Source organism: Ascaphus truei, chromosome 13 (assembly GCF_040206685.1).
Source record: "Ascaphus truei isolate aAscTru1 chromosome 13, aAscTru1.hap1, whole genome shotgun sequence".
In the NCBI taxonomy this organism is placed as follows: domain Eukaryota; kingdom Metazoa; phylum Chordata; class Amphibia; order Anura; family Ascaphidae; genus Ascaphus; species Ascaphus truei.
In genome coordinates, this window is record NC_134495.1 from 10,716,706 (window position 1) to 10,732,667 (window position 15,962).

Here is a 15,962-nt window from a genome sequence, read left to right on the forward strand (position 1 = left end):
TAATACCGGTATACACATACACTCCCAGAGAGGTAATACCGGTATACACACACACGCCCAGAGAGGTAATACCGGTATACACATACGCCCAGAGAGGTAATACCGGTATACACATACACGCCCAGAGAGGTAATACCGGTATACACATACAGGTCCAGTATTACCTCATTGTTTTTACTGGGCAGAGTGTCCAAATACAGGACAGTCCGGTTCAATACCAGACACCTGGAAACCTTACTCACGACACACAACTGCACAGGTGTTTCACATATTACACCGGGCCAGAGGACAAAAACACTGGATGTCTGGTTACCCTATAACATGATTGATGCCCCTTATACACCATGCCGGACTTACGCATAAGCTAACTAAGTAACATGTTAGGGCCTCACACTATAAGGGACCTCAAAAATACAAAAAACATATATATTTCAAGTTTTAACATCGGATGATAAAGAAAGAAGATATGGGGAAAAGAAGATTCTTGAACGTCATTTTTCATTCAAATACGACCTTAAGTATCCCGTGCATCGTAAGTGACAAACTTCGTGGCTGGTCCTTTGAAGACGTCATCAGTGACTTTGCTCTCTAAAAATCCCGAAATGAAATGTTTTAATATTAAAATGAAGGTGATGTGCAAACACTGCTCATTTTAGCTTTACACCGCCATCTCTGTATATAACAACGCCGGTATAGTGCTCTCATTCATTTCCGTTTCATGTTTATATTTCTCAGTTTTGGGGTCTCCTAAATGTGACATAACTCAGGGCCTCTGAAGGTCAGACTCCGGCCCTGCTTGTAAATATGATGTCCCCGGTATACATAATACCCTCTATATACATGATGTCCCTGTATATGTAACCCCTCGTTATTATCATTAGACTGATTTCTATCTACTAAGTTGGGGGCCCAAGTCCTGCACCCTTTTAATAGCCGGTATTGCATGGCTTACTTAGTACATGGCCGTAGGTCGGGATAATTGAAACACAACACCAGAATGTAGATAACACAGGCGTATTTATAGCACGGCCCTTAATACATAACTAGATATACATATCAACCAGAAAGGGGATACTCATTCCCCAATATGCACAATACAATTCACATGAGTCGCTGAGCGGGTATATGCCAATCTCTCTGCCCAATATCACCCGACCCTGCATCTAAGGGGCCCGTGTGGTGTCGCCAGCACACCGTTGGAGCTCTTGTAGATTGTGTTTTTAATATAGCAGGTCTGTGTCTTCGTGAAGACTTAGGTACCTTTAATTATCTGTGATGAGGATCCCCTCGGTAGCTATTCACACCTCCCTTTATCAGGTAGACCGCTGCTCTGCGCTTACTCCACTATCGGACCGATCCGTCATCTGGTCACCCAGCATCCGTTGAGTTGTCCCACTCGGAAACTGGTCCCCAGGCCACCACGACTCGGGCAACACATTTTGTTTTGGTCTAGATCAAGACCTATTTTCCAAATGGTGTCTAGTATATCTGCCACCTAAGATCTAAAGACACTTGGAAGGTTCATCCCCTGAGATGATGCACCAGGCTTGCACTTTATTTTCTCTTCCACGTGGGATATCATCGTGATCCACAAAAGAAATTCCCGCAGCTGAGCAGCATTCCCAGGAACCATCCATGCTGGGTTTGAATTCACAAATCATTCTCATTTGTTTGAGATCATTACCTTTGATGTTTCACATTTGTCCAGCGCCACTTAAGTCAATTTTTGACAGCTCTGCCCCTGCGTGCTCTGCCAGGGAGTTCGACTCTCCCTCTGTAACCCCATCCTCTCCAGACTCAAATGTCATTGGCTGAGGCCATGTCCTCAACAAGTCAACAAGTCACATCCTTAGCATGCCATGGAGAGGAGCCAGGCAGGGGTCAGTGTGTATCTCAGTTGCATATATCTACTAGGGGGTTACATATTCATGATGCCCCCTATGGACATTTATTTATTTATTTATAAAATGTTTTCCCAGGAAGTAATACATTGAGAGTTACCTCTCGTTTTCATGTATGTCCTGGGCACAGAGATAAGACAAATAATACATGGTTACAAGTACAGTTACATAAATGAGCAGGGTATACATTATATACAAGACATTGCGTGCACAGTTAAAGAGAATATATATTATAGGCGTATATAACAGTTGCAGACCAGATTCAAATGTGAGACAGCCTTGGTAAGGAAAGAACATCATGTCTGGCCAAGCACCCTCTCCTCTTCCCAAGTCAGCTCTGCCCACTTCCCCTTTTGACAACACTGCAAGTATTCTGCGCGTTTCTATTGAGTGGGGGAGCACCCCTAACCTCTTCCTGCAGGGTTTCTCCAGCCCTGTTACTCTGTCACTATCTTATACAATTGATAACTTATCAACCCAAGAGATATTCACAGTAAGGAGTTTATGGCAGCAGCTACAACTCTACATTATACAAGTTACGGTGTGTGGGAAGGGGACGCCCAGCACAGCTGCTGACAAACTGTATGCTTATTGGGGGTCAGTTCTGAATGTTCCAGGACTGGCATAGAAAACAAAACGTTACAGCCAGTGTAGGGCGTCATTTTGCACTGTATTTACATTATTTATTTTATTTATTTATAAAATGGTTTACCGGGAAGTAATACATTGAGAGTTACCTCTCGTTTCCCAGTATGTCCTGGGCACAAAGTTATGATGACAAATACATGGTTATAAATACATAGTTACATTAAGTGAGCAAGGTTATACATTATATACAAGACATTGCATGCACAGTTAGAGATAATATATATTATGGGCGTATGTAACAGTTACAGACCAGATTAAAATGTGAGATAGCTTTAGTTTTAACAGCACTTAGACTGGTGGCGGCTGTGAGAGTCTCCGGTAGACTGTTCCAGTTGTGGGGTGCTTAGACTAGTGGCGGTTTTGAGAGTCTCGGGTAGGTTTTTCCAGTTGTGGGGTGCATGGTAATAGAAGGTGGAGCGGCCGGATACTTTGCTGAACCTTGGGATTATACACGGAGAGAGCCCAGCTGACGTCTCTTTTCAAGTCTCAAGAGATGAGATCTCCCGTAACTCCTGACACTGGTGACCTGCAGCGTACGCACTGCGGCTTCCTGAGACGTTTCTCCTACTGGGTGCAAGTAATCCCATTGAGCCCCCCAGTGCTGGTTATACCTTATGCCTCTGACTCTGATCCTGTGACATTATTGGCGTGCTTAGCCTGTAGCAGTTTTGTTATTAACCCCTTCATTACTAGTTTATAGAGCATTGTTGCTTGAGATTATCTCTGCTAAAGTGCTGGTTATACCTTATGCCTATCTGACTGATCCTATGATATTATTGGCTTTCTTAGCCTGTAGCAGTTTTGTTATTCACCCCTTCATTACTGGCTTATAAAGCATTGTTGCTTGAGATTATCTCTGCTAATTACCGGTTATCCTGGTGATATACTCTACAGTCGGTTGATCTAATTTCCACTAGCCTCGCTGGGGCATACATTTACTGGTGCCCACTCTTGGATCACTAGAGTACCTTATAGGTTGCCATTTGGTGTATTTTGTTTTTAGTTGTTCAGTGTGTTGGGAGTTACCGTCCATATAGGACTTAAGGCAAGTTCCCTTGATCACTGTGATCGTGGGTAACGGTTCAGAAGAAGAGGAATACTGCCCCGAAACGTTGCCCCCCTTATTTGTCTTGATCCCTCCCCCTTTTCCCTTGTCTTTTCCTTATTCCTTTCCCCTCCCCCACTCCCTTTGCTGTTACTCACAGTTGTACGTATATTTCTGACCTTTGCGATTATCTATACATATTGTGTGGTCATATTGTGGCAATATCACAGTGCAACGTCTTTATAATATATTTGTCATTTACTTTATTTTTCTCATTTGAGTGCTGGGTACCCCCCCCCGCCCCCCCCCCATTTCTTGTCCTGTAGTTTTTAGATAAGTATCCTCCATCAACAAATACAAGCAAAGTTTCTTCGCCTGCGCCATGTTTGTGTACAATATTGGGAATGGATGCGGATGTGACGTCGTGGTCACGCCTCCCCGTCTCGCGCCTCATCAAATTCCCATAGGCCTCGGATCGCTCCAGAGCCAAGCGCGCGTGACGCCAACTCGCACCGTCCCATGCGCGCATGGCCCCGGCCTTATGATCAAGCTCGGTGGATCGCAGCGCAGCACGAACCGGCTGTCTACGTTTAACTCAATAGTATCAACAGAGTAGCAGGCGCTTGCTTGGTGGTTCTATCTGACTGCCAGGCGAAATAGCAACAATTGTGGCAGTCTGTAACCAAAACGTGATTGTAGCAGTATATACGATTGACTTACCTTATATATTATCAGCATTTTGGGAAGGGGTGTTATATGCAAATATAACTGTATGCTCATCTGCATGTCTTAGGCAGGTCTGCAACCCTGACTTTCCCCATTATCACCCAGCATACAGCACTTCCACTGCAGCAAGGGATTCTGGGAAATGACATGCAAATGAGCACACAGTGTCACTTTTTGCCTCAAAAACCATTTTTAACATGGTTCCCTATAGGCTTAAGCTTGCTGCATGGTCACAGCTTTGAGCACAGCCAGGGTTAAGGTGCATACCCAGAAAACCACCCACAGACAGCTGTTTCGACCTTGATGGGTCTCATCAGTGTGGGGTTGATTTTAACTGGGTATGCAAAGAGGCTATGGGATAGGCTATACCATAATACTGAGTTAAGTTATGGTGAGTAAAAAAAAGTGACAAAAACCCTCCACAGGAAAGCAAATATGCAAATATAACTGTATGCTCATCTGCATGTCTTAGGCAGGTCTGCAACCCCGCCTTTCCCCATTATCACCCAGCATACAGCACTTCCACTGCAGCAAGGGATTCTGGGAAATGACATGCAAATGAGCACACAGTGTCACTTTTTGCCTCAAAAACCATATATATATATAGTGGTTGACAAATCCCCCAAAAATCTACTCGCCGAACCAAAAAATCTACTCGCCACCTAGTCCTGTCCCCATTCCAGCCCTGATTTGGCAGCCATGAGGAGGTCGCCACGGGGTCAAATCCAGTCGCCACGGGCCTGTAGGTGAATGGATTTGTCGAACACTGTATATATATATATATATATATATATATATATATATATATATATATATATATATAGATCTCACTTACCAATTGTGGTCTTTGATTGATCGCTTTCACCCACCCTTCCACTTCCTTACTGTGCATGCAAAGTCTTGTATATAATGTATAACCTCTGCTCACTTATTGTAACCAAGTATCTGTCACCATAACTCTGTGCCCAGGACATACTTGAAAAACGAGAGGTAACTGTCAATGTATTACTTCCTGGTAAAACATTTTATAAATAAATAAATGTAAATAACCCTTGAGACAAAGACACTGCCGTCTCTCCCAGTGGATATCAAATAGTCAGCCCCTCCTCCTGTGATTTTATCATTTTATATGTTCACATACAGTATTGCCTCTATTTTTTCAGCATGTGTAACTGTTTATTATTTCAACACTTATTAAATGTTACGTTTTAAGAGCCCAGGTGTGCACCATTAACTGTACCTTCTTTAGAAGTTGTGTTGATCTCATCAGCTGTTCTTCTACCTGATAGCTGTAAAGCAATTAAAAAGCCTACACAGCTGGTTAGCAGCTTATCAGGGCAGGGATCTGCTTTCTATCGTGCTTACATGTTTGACATACAGTACGTATTGTTGTAATCTTTTGTGTAAATAAATACCTATACATCCTGGCTCCATTTCTTGGTAAATTGACACATATAGCTGCGTCCTAATGACAGGACTGGAACTCCTCCCCTTATTATGATATCATCCTACTCCTTACTCCCTAAACGTGCTCGGAATCCCGCTGCAGGTGAGTCTGAGACCTGGTCCGGCTCTGGGAGGTCACGTCGTACTTTCTCTGCCCTGTCTCCGCCTCTCAGTAAAGTTTAACCAGCCTCTGGGAGCTGCAATAAGAAGTGCCGGTGATTCTCACCTCATCCTCAGGAGAAGCGGTACCCCAGAGACACAGCTCAGCCCGGGTAAGAGGGGTAATGCCACCTACACAGATAGGTGAGGGGGCATCCCGGGGTAGATGTGGGGAGGGGGTGAGGCAGGAACTGGGAAACGCCAAATACTTCATGGCAACTCAACATAGAACAGAAGTGTCTCCCAGAGATGTCACTGCAGTGAAATCAAATGAAATAAGCTTTATGGGCACGACGAAAGAACATTTCAGTATTGCCAAAGTGTGAATAACAGGGGGTAGGGTATAATGGTTACACAGTACATGTATAACAGGGGGTAGGGTATAATGGTTACACAGTACATGTATAACAGGGGGTAGGGTATAATGGTTACACAGTACATGTATAACAGGGGGTAGGGTATAATGATTGCACAGTACATGAATAACAAGGAGTAGGGTATAATGATTACGCAGTACATGAATAACTGGGGGTAGGATATAATGGTTACACAGTACATGTATAACACGGGGTAGGGTATAATGGTTACACAGTACATGAAGAACAGGGGGTAGGATATAATGGTTACACAGTACATGTATAACACGGGGTAGTGTATAATGGTTACACAGTACATGAATAACAGGGGGTAGTGTATAATGGTTACACAGTACATGAATAACAGGGGGTAGGGTATAATGGTTACACAGTACATGAAGAACAGGGGGTAGGGTATAATGGTTACACAGTACATGAATCACACAGGGTAGGATATAATGGTTACACAGTACATGTATAACACGGGGTAGGGTATAATGATTGCACAGTACATGGGTAACAGTTACACACAGGGATGTGGGGGTTAGTGGGCGTCTCAGCCTGTGGCAGGTGCTGATATAATGTTGCAGCCAGTTTATCTGGGGTTTCCTCTGGAGGATCGCTATTTTTTGGTTCTCTTCTATATTATTAAAGTTCTGGATAAGAGCTGTGAGTTTCTCCAGGTGGGCGCTCCTCACTTCAGAGTATTGTGCACAGCACAGTCGGAAGTGTGTTTCATCTTGTACCTCTCCTAGCTCACATCACTGGCACAGTCTCATCTCCCGGGGCTTCCAGTCCTGTCTGTGTCTGCCTGTGTCTCTCACACACCTCTCCTAGCTCACATCGCTAGCACAGTCTCATCTCCCGGGGCTTCCAGTCCTGTCTGTGTCTGCCTGTGTCTCTCACACACCTCTCCTAGCTCACATTGCTGGCACAGTCTCATCTCCCGGGGCTTCCAGTTCTGTCTGGGTCTGCCTGTGTCTCACACACCTCTCCTAGCTCACATCGCTGGCACAGTCTCATCTCCCGGGGCTTCCAGTTCTGTCTGTGTGTCCCACACAGCTCTCCTAGCTCACATCACTGGCACAGTCTCATCTCCCGGGGCTTCCAGTTCTTTCTGTATCTGCCTGTGTCTCTCTCACACACCTCTCCTAGCTCACATCACTGGCACAGTCTCATCTCCCAGGGCTTCCGGTTCTGTCTGTGTCTGCCTGTGTCTCACACACCTCTCCTAGCTCACATCGCTGGCACAGTCTCATCTCCTGGGGCTTCCAGTTCTGTCAGTGTCTGTCTGTCTCACACACCTCTCCTAGCTCACATCGCCGGCACAGTCTCATCTCCAGGGGCTTCCAGTTCTGTCCGTGTCTGCCTGTGTCTCTCACACACCACTCCTAGCTCATATCGCTGGCACAGTCTCATCTCCCGGGGCTTCCAGTTCTGTGTGTGTCTGCCTGTGTCTCACACACCACTCCTAGCTCACATTGCTGACACAGTCTCATCTCCTGGGGCTTCCAGTTCTGTCTGTGTCTGCCTGTGTCTCACACACCTCTCCTAGCTCACATCGCTGGCACAGTCTCACCTCCCGGGGCTTCCGGTTCTTTCTGTGTCTGCCTGTCTCTCTCACACACCTCTCCTAGCTCACATCGCTGGCACAGTCTCACCTCCCGGGGCTTCCAGTTCTGTCTGTGTCTGCCTGTCTCTCTCACACACCTCTCCTAGCTCACATCGCTGGCACAGTCTCACCTCCCAGGGCTTCCAGTTCTGTCTGTGTCTGCCTGTGTCTCTCACACACCTCTCCTAGCTCACATCGCTGGCACAGGCTCATCTCCCGGGGCTTCCAGTTCTGTCTGTGTCTCTCACACCTCTCCTAGCTCACATCGCTGGCACAGTCTCATCTCCCGGGGCTTCCAGTTCTGTGTGTGTCTGTGTGTCTCACACACCTCTCCTAGCTCACATCGCTGGCACAGTCTCATCTCCTGGGGCTTCCAGTTCTGTGTGTGTCTATTTCCACTCATTCTGTACTGGCCCAAGGTCTGTCTCTGCTTTGGGTCTTTCACCTTCAGTAGGTACTGTAGGGTGCCAGGGTGTATTCTCTCTTTAGGCTGTGGTAAATCTCCAGCTTCTTTGAGCGCTGGATATCATTTCCCCTCACTGTCTCTATCAGAGTGCTGTGTCTTTGCCTCTCTCTGACTGTCACTCAAGCACAGTGACACCTCTTCCCTCCATGCAGTCTCTCACTGTCTCTATCAGAGTGCTGTCTCTTAGCCTCTCTCTGACTGTCACTATCAGAGTGCCACCTCTTCCCTCCCTGCAGTCTCTCACTGTCTCTATCAGAGTGCTGTGTCTTTGCCTCTCTCTGACTGTCACTCAAGCAGAGTGACACCTCTTCCCTCCATGCAGTCTCTCACTGTCTCTATCAGAGTGCTGTCTCTTTGCCTCTCTCTGACTGTCACTAGCAGAGTGCCACCTCTTCCCTCCCTGCAGTCTCTCACTGTCTATCAGAGTGCTGTCTCTTCGCCTCTCTCTGACTGTCACTAGCAGAGTGCCACCTCTTCCCTCCCTGCAGTCTCTCACTGTCACTATCAGAGTGCTGTGTATTTGCCTCTCTCTGACTGTCACTCTAGCAGAGTGCCACCTCTACCCTCCATGCAGTCTCTCACTGTCTCTATCAGAGTGCTGTCTCTTTGCCTCTCTCTGACTGTCACTCTAGCAGAGTGCCACCTCTTCCCTCCATGCAGTCTCTCACTGTCTCTATCAGAGTGCTGTCTCTTCGCCTCTCTCTGACTGTCACTAGCAGAGTGCCACCTCTTCCCTCCCTGCAATCTCTCACTGTCTCTATCAGTGCTGTCTCTTCGCCTCTCTCTGACTGTCACTAGCAGAGTGCCACCTCTTCCCTCCATGCAGTCTCTCACTGTCTCTATCAGAGTGCTGTGTCTTTGCCTCTCTCTGACTGTCACTCTAGCAGAGTGCCACCTCTTCCCTCCCTGCAGTCTCTCACTGTCTCTATCAGTGCTGTCTCTTCGCCTCTCTCTGACTGTCACTAGCAGAGTGCCACCTCTTCCCTCCATGCAGTCTCTCACTGTCTCTATCAGAGTGCTGTCTCTTCGCCTCTCTCTGACTGTCACTAGCAGAGTGCCACCTCTTCCCTCCATGCAGTCTCTCACTGTCTCTATCAGAGTGCTGTCTCTTCGCCTCTCTCTGACTGTCACTAGCAGAGTGCCACCTCTTCCCTCCCTGCAGTCTCTCACTGTCTATCAGAGTGCTGTGTCTTTGCCTCTCTCTGACTGTCACTAGCAGAGTGCCACCTCTTCCCTCCCTGCAGTCTCTCACTGTCTCTATCAGAGTGCTGTCTCTTTGCCTCTCTCTGACTGTCACTAGCAGAGTGCCACCTCTTCCCTCCCTGCAGTCTCTCACTGTCTCTATCAGTGCTGTGTCTTTACCTCTCTCTGACTGTCACTATTAGAGTGCCACCTCTTCCCTCCCTGCAGTCTCTCACTGTCTCTATCAGTGCTGTGTCTTTGCCTCTCTCTGACTGTCACTATCAGAGTGACACCTCTTCCCTCCCTGCAGTCTCTCACTGTCACTATCAGAGTGCTGTCTCTTTGCCTCTCTCTGACTGTCACTAGCAGAGTGCCACCTCTTCCCTCCCTGCAGTCTCTCACTGTCTCTATCAGAGTGCTGTGTCTTTGCCTCTCTCTGACTGTCACTCAAGCAGAGTGACACCTCTTCCCTCCCTGCAGTCTCTCACTGTCTCTATCAGAGTGCTGTCTCTTCGCCTCTCTCTGACTGTCACTAGCAGAGTGCCACCTCTTCCCTCCCTGCAGTCTCTCACTGTCTCTATCAGAGTGCTGTGTCTTTGCCTCTCTCTGACTGTTACTAGCAGAGTGCCACCTCTTCCCTCCATGCAGTCTCTCACTGTCTCTATCAGAGTGCTGTCTCTTCGCCTCTCTCTGACTGTCACTAGCAGAGTGCCACCTCTTCCCTCCCTGCAGTCTCTCACTGTCTCTATCAGAGTGCTGTGTCTTCGCCTCTCTCTGACTGTCACTCTAGCAGAGTGCCACCTCTACCCTCCATGCAGTCTCTCACTGTCTCTATCAGAGTGCTGTGTCTTCGCCTCTCTCTGACTGTCACTAGCAGAGTGACACCTCTTCCCTCCCTGCAGTCTCTCACTGTCTCTATCAGAGTGCTGTGTCTTTGCCTCTCTCTGACTGTCACTAGCAGAGTGCCACCTCTTCCCTCCATGCAGTCTCTCACTGTCTCTATCAGAGTGCTGTGTCTTTGCCTCTCTCTGACTGTCACTAGCAGAGTGCCACCTCTTCCCTCCCTGCAGTCTCTCACTGTCTCTATCAGAGTGCTGTGTCTTTGCCTCTCTCTGACTGTCACTCAAGCAGAGTGACACCTCTTCCCTCCCTGCAGTCTCTCACTGTCTCTATCAGAGTGCTGTCTCTTCGCCTCTCTCTGACTGTCACTAGCAGAGTGCCACCTCTTCCCTCCCTGCAGTCTCTCACTGTCTCTATCAGAGTGCTGTGTCTTTGCCTCTCTCTGACTGTTACTAGCAGAGTGCCACCTCTTCCCTCCATGCAGTCTCTCACTGTCTCTATCAGAGTGCTGTGTCTTTGCCTCTCTCTGACTGTTACTAGCAGAGTGCCACCTCTTCCCTCCCTGCAGTCTCTCACTGTCTCTATCAGAGTGCTGTGTCTTCGCCTCTCTCTGACTGTCACTCTAGCAGAGTGCCACCTCTACCCTCCATGCAGTCTCTCACTGTCTCTATCAGAGTGCTGTGTCTTCGCCTCTCTCTGACTGTCACTAGCAGAGTGACACCTCTTCCCTCCCTGCAGTCTCTCACTGTCTCTATCAGAGTGCTGTGTCTTTGCCTCTCTCTGACTGTCACTAGCAGAGTGCCACCTCTTCCCTCCATGCAGTCTCTCACTGTCTCTATCAGAGTGCTGTGTCTTTGCCTCTCTCTGACTGTCACTCAAGCAGAGTGACACCTCTTCCCTCCCTGCAGTCTCTCACTGTCTCTATCAGAGTGCTGTCTCTTCGCCTCTCTCTGACTGTCACTAGCAGAGTGACACCTCTTCCCTCCCTGCAGTCTCTCACTGTCTCTATCAGAGTGCTGTGTCTTTGCCTCTCTCTGACTGTCACTATCAGAGTGCCACCTCTTCCCTCCATGCAGTCTCTCACTGTCTCTATCAGAGTGCTGTCTCTTTGCCTCTCTCTGACTGTCACTAGCAGAGTGCCACCTCTTCCCTCCCTGCAGTCTCTCACTGTCTCTATCAGAGTGCTGTGTCTTTGCCTCTCTCTGACTGTCACTATTAGAGTGCCACCTCTTCCCTCCCTGCAGTCTCTCACTGTCTCTATCAGAGTGCAGTCTCTCACTGTCTCTATCAGAGTGCTGTGTCTTTGCCTCTCTCTGACTGTCACTATTAGAGTGCCACCTCTTCCCTCCCTGCAGTCTCTCACTGTCTCTATCAGAGTGCAGTCTCTCACTGTCTCTATCAGAGTGCTGTGTCTTTGCCTCTCTCTGACTGTTACTAGCAGAGTGCCACCTCTTCCCTCCCTGCAGTCTCTCACTGTCTCTATCAGAGTGCTGTCTCTTCGCCTCTCTCTGACTGTCACTAGCAGAGTGCCACCTCTTCCCTCCCTGCAGTCTCTCACTGTCTCTATCAGAGTGCAGTCTCTCACTGTCTCTATCAGAGTGCTGTGTCTTTGCCTCTCTCTGACTGTCACTATTAGAGTGCCACCTCTTCCCTCCCTGCAGTCTCTCACTGTCTCTATCAGAGTGCAGTCTCTCACTGTCTCTATCAGAGTGCTGTCTCTTTGCCTCTCTCTGACTCTCTCTAGCAGAGTGCCACCTCTTCCCTCCCTGCAGTCTCTCACTGTCTCTATCAGAGTGCTGTGTCTTTGCCTCTCTCTGACTGTCACTAGCAGAGTGCCACCTCTTCCCTCCCTGCAGTCTCTCACTGTCTCTATCAGAGTGCTGTCTCTTCGCCTCTCTCTGACTGTCACTAGCAGAGTGCCACCTCTTCCCTCCCTGCAGTCTCTCACTGTCTCTATCAGAGTGCTGTCTCTTAGCCTCTCTCTGACTGTCACTATCAGAGTGCCACCTCTTCCCTCCATGCAGTCTCTCACTGTCTCTATCAGAGTGCTGTCTCTTCGCCTCTCTCTGACTGTCACTAGCAGAGTGCCACCTCTTCCCTCCATGCAGTCTCTCACTGTCTCTATCAGAGTGCTGTGTCTTTGCCTCTCTCTGACTGTCACTAGCAGAGTGCCACCTCTTCCCTCCATGCAGTCTCTCACTGTCTCTATCAGAGTGCTGTCTCTTCGCCTCTCTCTGACTGTCACTAGCAGAGTGCCACCTCTTCCCTCCATGCAGTCTCTCACTGTCTCTATCAGAGTGCTGTGTCTTTGCCTCTCTCTGACTGTCACTAGCAGAGTGCCACCTCTTCCCTCCCTGCAGTCTCTCACTGTCTCTATCAGAGTGCTGTCTTTTCGCCTCTCTCTGACTGTCACTATTAGAGTGCCACCTCTTCCCTCCATGCAGTCTCTCACTGTCTCTATCAGAGTGCTGTCTCTTCGCCTCTCTCTGACTGTCACTATTAGAGTGCCACCTCTTCCCTCCCTGCAGTCTCTCACTGTCTCTATCAGAGTGCTGTGTCTTTGCCTCTCTCTGACTGTCACTATTAGAGTGCCACCTCTTCCCTCCCTGCAGTCTCTCACTGTCTCTATCAGAGTGCTGTGTCTTTGCCTCTCTCTGACTGTCACTATTAGAGTGCCACCTCTTCCCTCCCTGCAGTCTCTCACTGTCTATCAGAGTGCTGTCTCTTCGCCTCTCTCTGACTGTCACTATCAGAGTGACACCTCTTCCCTCCCTGCAGTCTCTCACTGTCTCTATCAGAGTGCTGTGTCTTTGCCTCTCTCTGACTGTCACTATTAGAGTGACACCTCTTCCCTCCCTGCAGTCTCTCACTGTCTCTATCAGAGTGCAGTCTCTCACTGTCTCGGTTATTGGGTTATTACAGCACACAATATTTTTTGAGTTCAGATCGTCTAGAACAAGTTTATTTGCAGAAATAACAGGATATATGTTGCACTTTTCACGATAATGTTCTCAGGTGCGTGTAACACACTGATAGTCACAGTATTTATATTGACACTAGTTAGTATTTTACTTGTTTGGACCACACATCAGAGCCTGGTTTGGGAGCGCACATCAGAGCCTGGTTTGGGAGCGCACATCAGAGCCTGGTTTGGGAGCGCACATCAGAGCCTGGTTTGGGACCACACATCAGAGCCTGGTTTGGGACCGCACATCAGAGCCTGGTTTGGGACCACACATCAGAGCCTGGTTTGGGAGCACACATCAGAGCCTGGTTTGGGAGCGCACATCAGAGCCTGGTTTGGGAGCGCACATCAGAGCCTGGGTTGGGAGCACACATCAGAGCCTGGTTTGGGAGCACACATCAGAGCCTGGTTTGGGAGCGCACATCAGAGCCTGGTTTGGGAGCACACATCAGAGCCTGGTTTGGGAGCGCACATCAGAGCCTGGTTTGGGACCACACATCAGAGCCTGGGTTGGGAGCACACATCAGAGCCTGGTTTGGGAGCGCACATCAGAGCCTGGGTTGGGAGCACACATCAGAGCCTGGTTTGGGAGCGCACATCAGAGCCTGGGTTGGGAGCACACATCAGAGCCTGGTTTGGGAGCGCACATCAGAGCCTGGGTTGGGAGCACACATCAGAGCCTGGTTTGGGAGCGCACATCAGAGCCTGGTTTGGGAGCGCACATCAGAGCCTGGTTTGGGAGCGCACATCAGAGCCTGGTTTGGGAGCACACATCAGAGCCTGGTTTGGGAGCGCACATCAGAGCCTGGTTTGGGAGCACACATCAGAGCCTGGGTTGGGAGCACACATCAGAGCCTGGTTTGGGAGCACACATCAGAGCCTGGTTTGGGAGCGCACATCAGAGCCTGGTTTGGGAGCACACATCAGAGCCTGGTTTGGGAGCGCACATCAGAGCCTGGGTTGGGAGCACACATCAGAGCCTGGTTTGGGAGCACACATCAGAGCCTGGTGTGGGAGCGCACATCAGAGCCTGGGTTGGGAGCACACATCAGAGCCTGGTTTGGGACCACACATCAGAGCCTGGTTTGGGACCACACATCAGAGCCTGGTTTGGGAGCGCACATCAGAGCCTGGGTTGGGAGCACACATCAGAGCCTGGTTTGGGAGCGCACATCAGAGCCTGGGTTGGGAGCACACATCAGAGCCTGGTTTGGGAGCGCACATCAGAGCCTGGTTTGGGAGCGCACATCAGAGCCTGGGTTGGGAGCACCTGCTGAAACCACCTGTCCAAGTATACAATATTAATTCTACTTTCTTCTTATACTGTTTTTCTTTTGATAGCAATCTGACTATTGGTTACGATGACAGTATCTTGCTCTCAGGCCCGGTCTCTGTAGCTGGCATATGCCTCTCTGCACTCACACTGTCTCACACTGCGGGGATGTCTCTCTCTGGCACACGTCCCTCTCCGCGCTCTCGCTCTCTCTCTGACACCTGCTGCTCACTTCTCTCCCCTTCTCTTCCTCCTTTCTCTCGGACATACGCCTCTCTCTGCTCCTGCTGCTCACTTCTCTCCCCTTCTCTTCCTCCTTTCTCTCGGACATACGCCTCTCTCTGCTCCTGCTGCTCACTTCTCTCCCCTTCTCTCCCTCCTTTCTCTCGGACATACGCCTCTCTCTGCGCCTGCTGTGTTTGCTGTAAGCTTTAAAGCACACGGTGCGGTGCAATCTGTGATTGCAGGAAGAATGCTTATTGATGTAGAAAGTAGAGTACAGCATGTTTAATAACACTGAGATGGACTCTTATCACTTGGAAAGTGCCTCTCACTGCCCTTTCACTGCCTCCTTGCTGCACTCTCACTGCTCTCTCACTGCCCTCTCATCGCCTCCACACTGCCCTCTCACTGCCCTCTCACCGCCTGCACACTGCCCTCTCACTGCCTCCTTGCTGCACTCTCACTGCCTGCACACTGCCCTCTCACCGCCTGCACACTGCCCTCTCACTGCCTCCTTACAGCCTCCTCGCTGCCTCCTTACAGCCTCCTTGTTGCTCTCTCACCGCCTGCACACTGCCTCCACACTGCCCTCTCACTGCCTCCACACTGCCCTCTCACTGCCTCCACACTGCCCTCTCACTGCCTCCACACTGCCCTCTCACTGCCTCCACACTGCCCTCTCACTGCCCTCTCACTGCCTCCACACTACCCTCTCGCTGCCTCCACACTGCCCTCTCACTGCCTCCACACTGCCCTCTCACTGCCTCCACACTACCCTCTCACTGCCTCCACACTGCCCTCTCACTGCCTCCACACTGCCCCCTCACTGCCGCCACACTGCCCTCTCACTGCCTCCACACTACCCTCTCACTGCCTCCACACTGCCCTCTCACTGCCTCCACACTACCCTCTCACTGCCTCCACACTGCCCTCTCACTGCCTCCACACTGCCCTTTCACTGCTGCCACACTGCCCTCTCACTGCCTCCACACTGCCCTCACTGCCTCCACACTGCCCTCTCACTGCCTCCACACTACCCTCTCACTGCCTCCACACTGCCTCCACACTGCCCTCTCACTGCCTCCACACTACCCTCTCACTGCCTCCACACTGCCCTCTCA

General features: G+C 49.6%; 1 protein-coding gene across 1 annotated transcript in view; it reads left to right on the top strand.

Annotated features, from left to right (window-relative positions):
- Positions 1–5,865: 5,865 nt before the first annotated feature.
- GGT1 (gamma-glutamyltransferase 1) overlaps positions 5,866–15,962 on the top strand; it is a 30,706-nt gene continuing 20,609 nt past the window's right edge. Inside the window, exon 1 of the mRNA XM_075569223.1 lies at positions 5,866–6,038. The gene's annotated coding sequence lies outside the window, so the exon portion shown is untranslated. The remainder of the gene's footprint in view (positions 6,039–15,962) is intronic.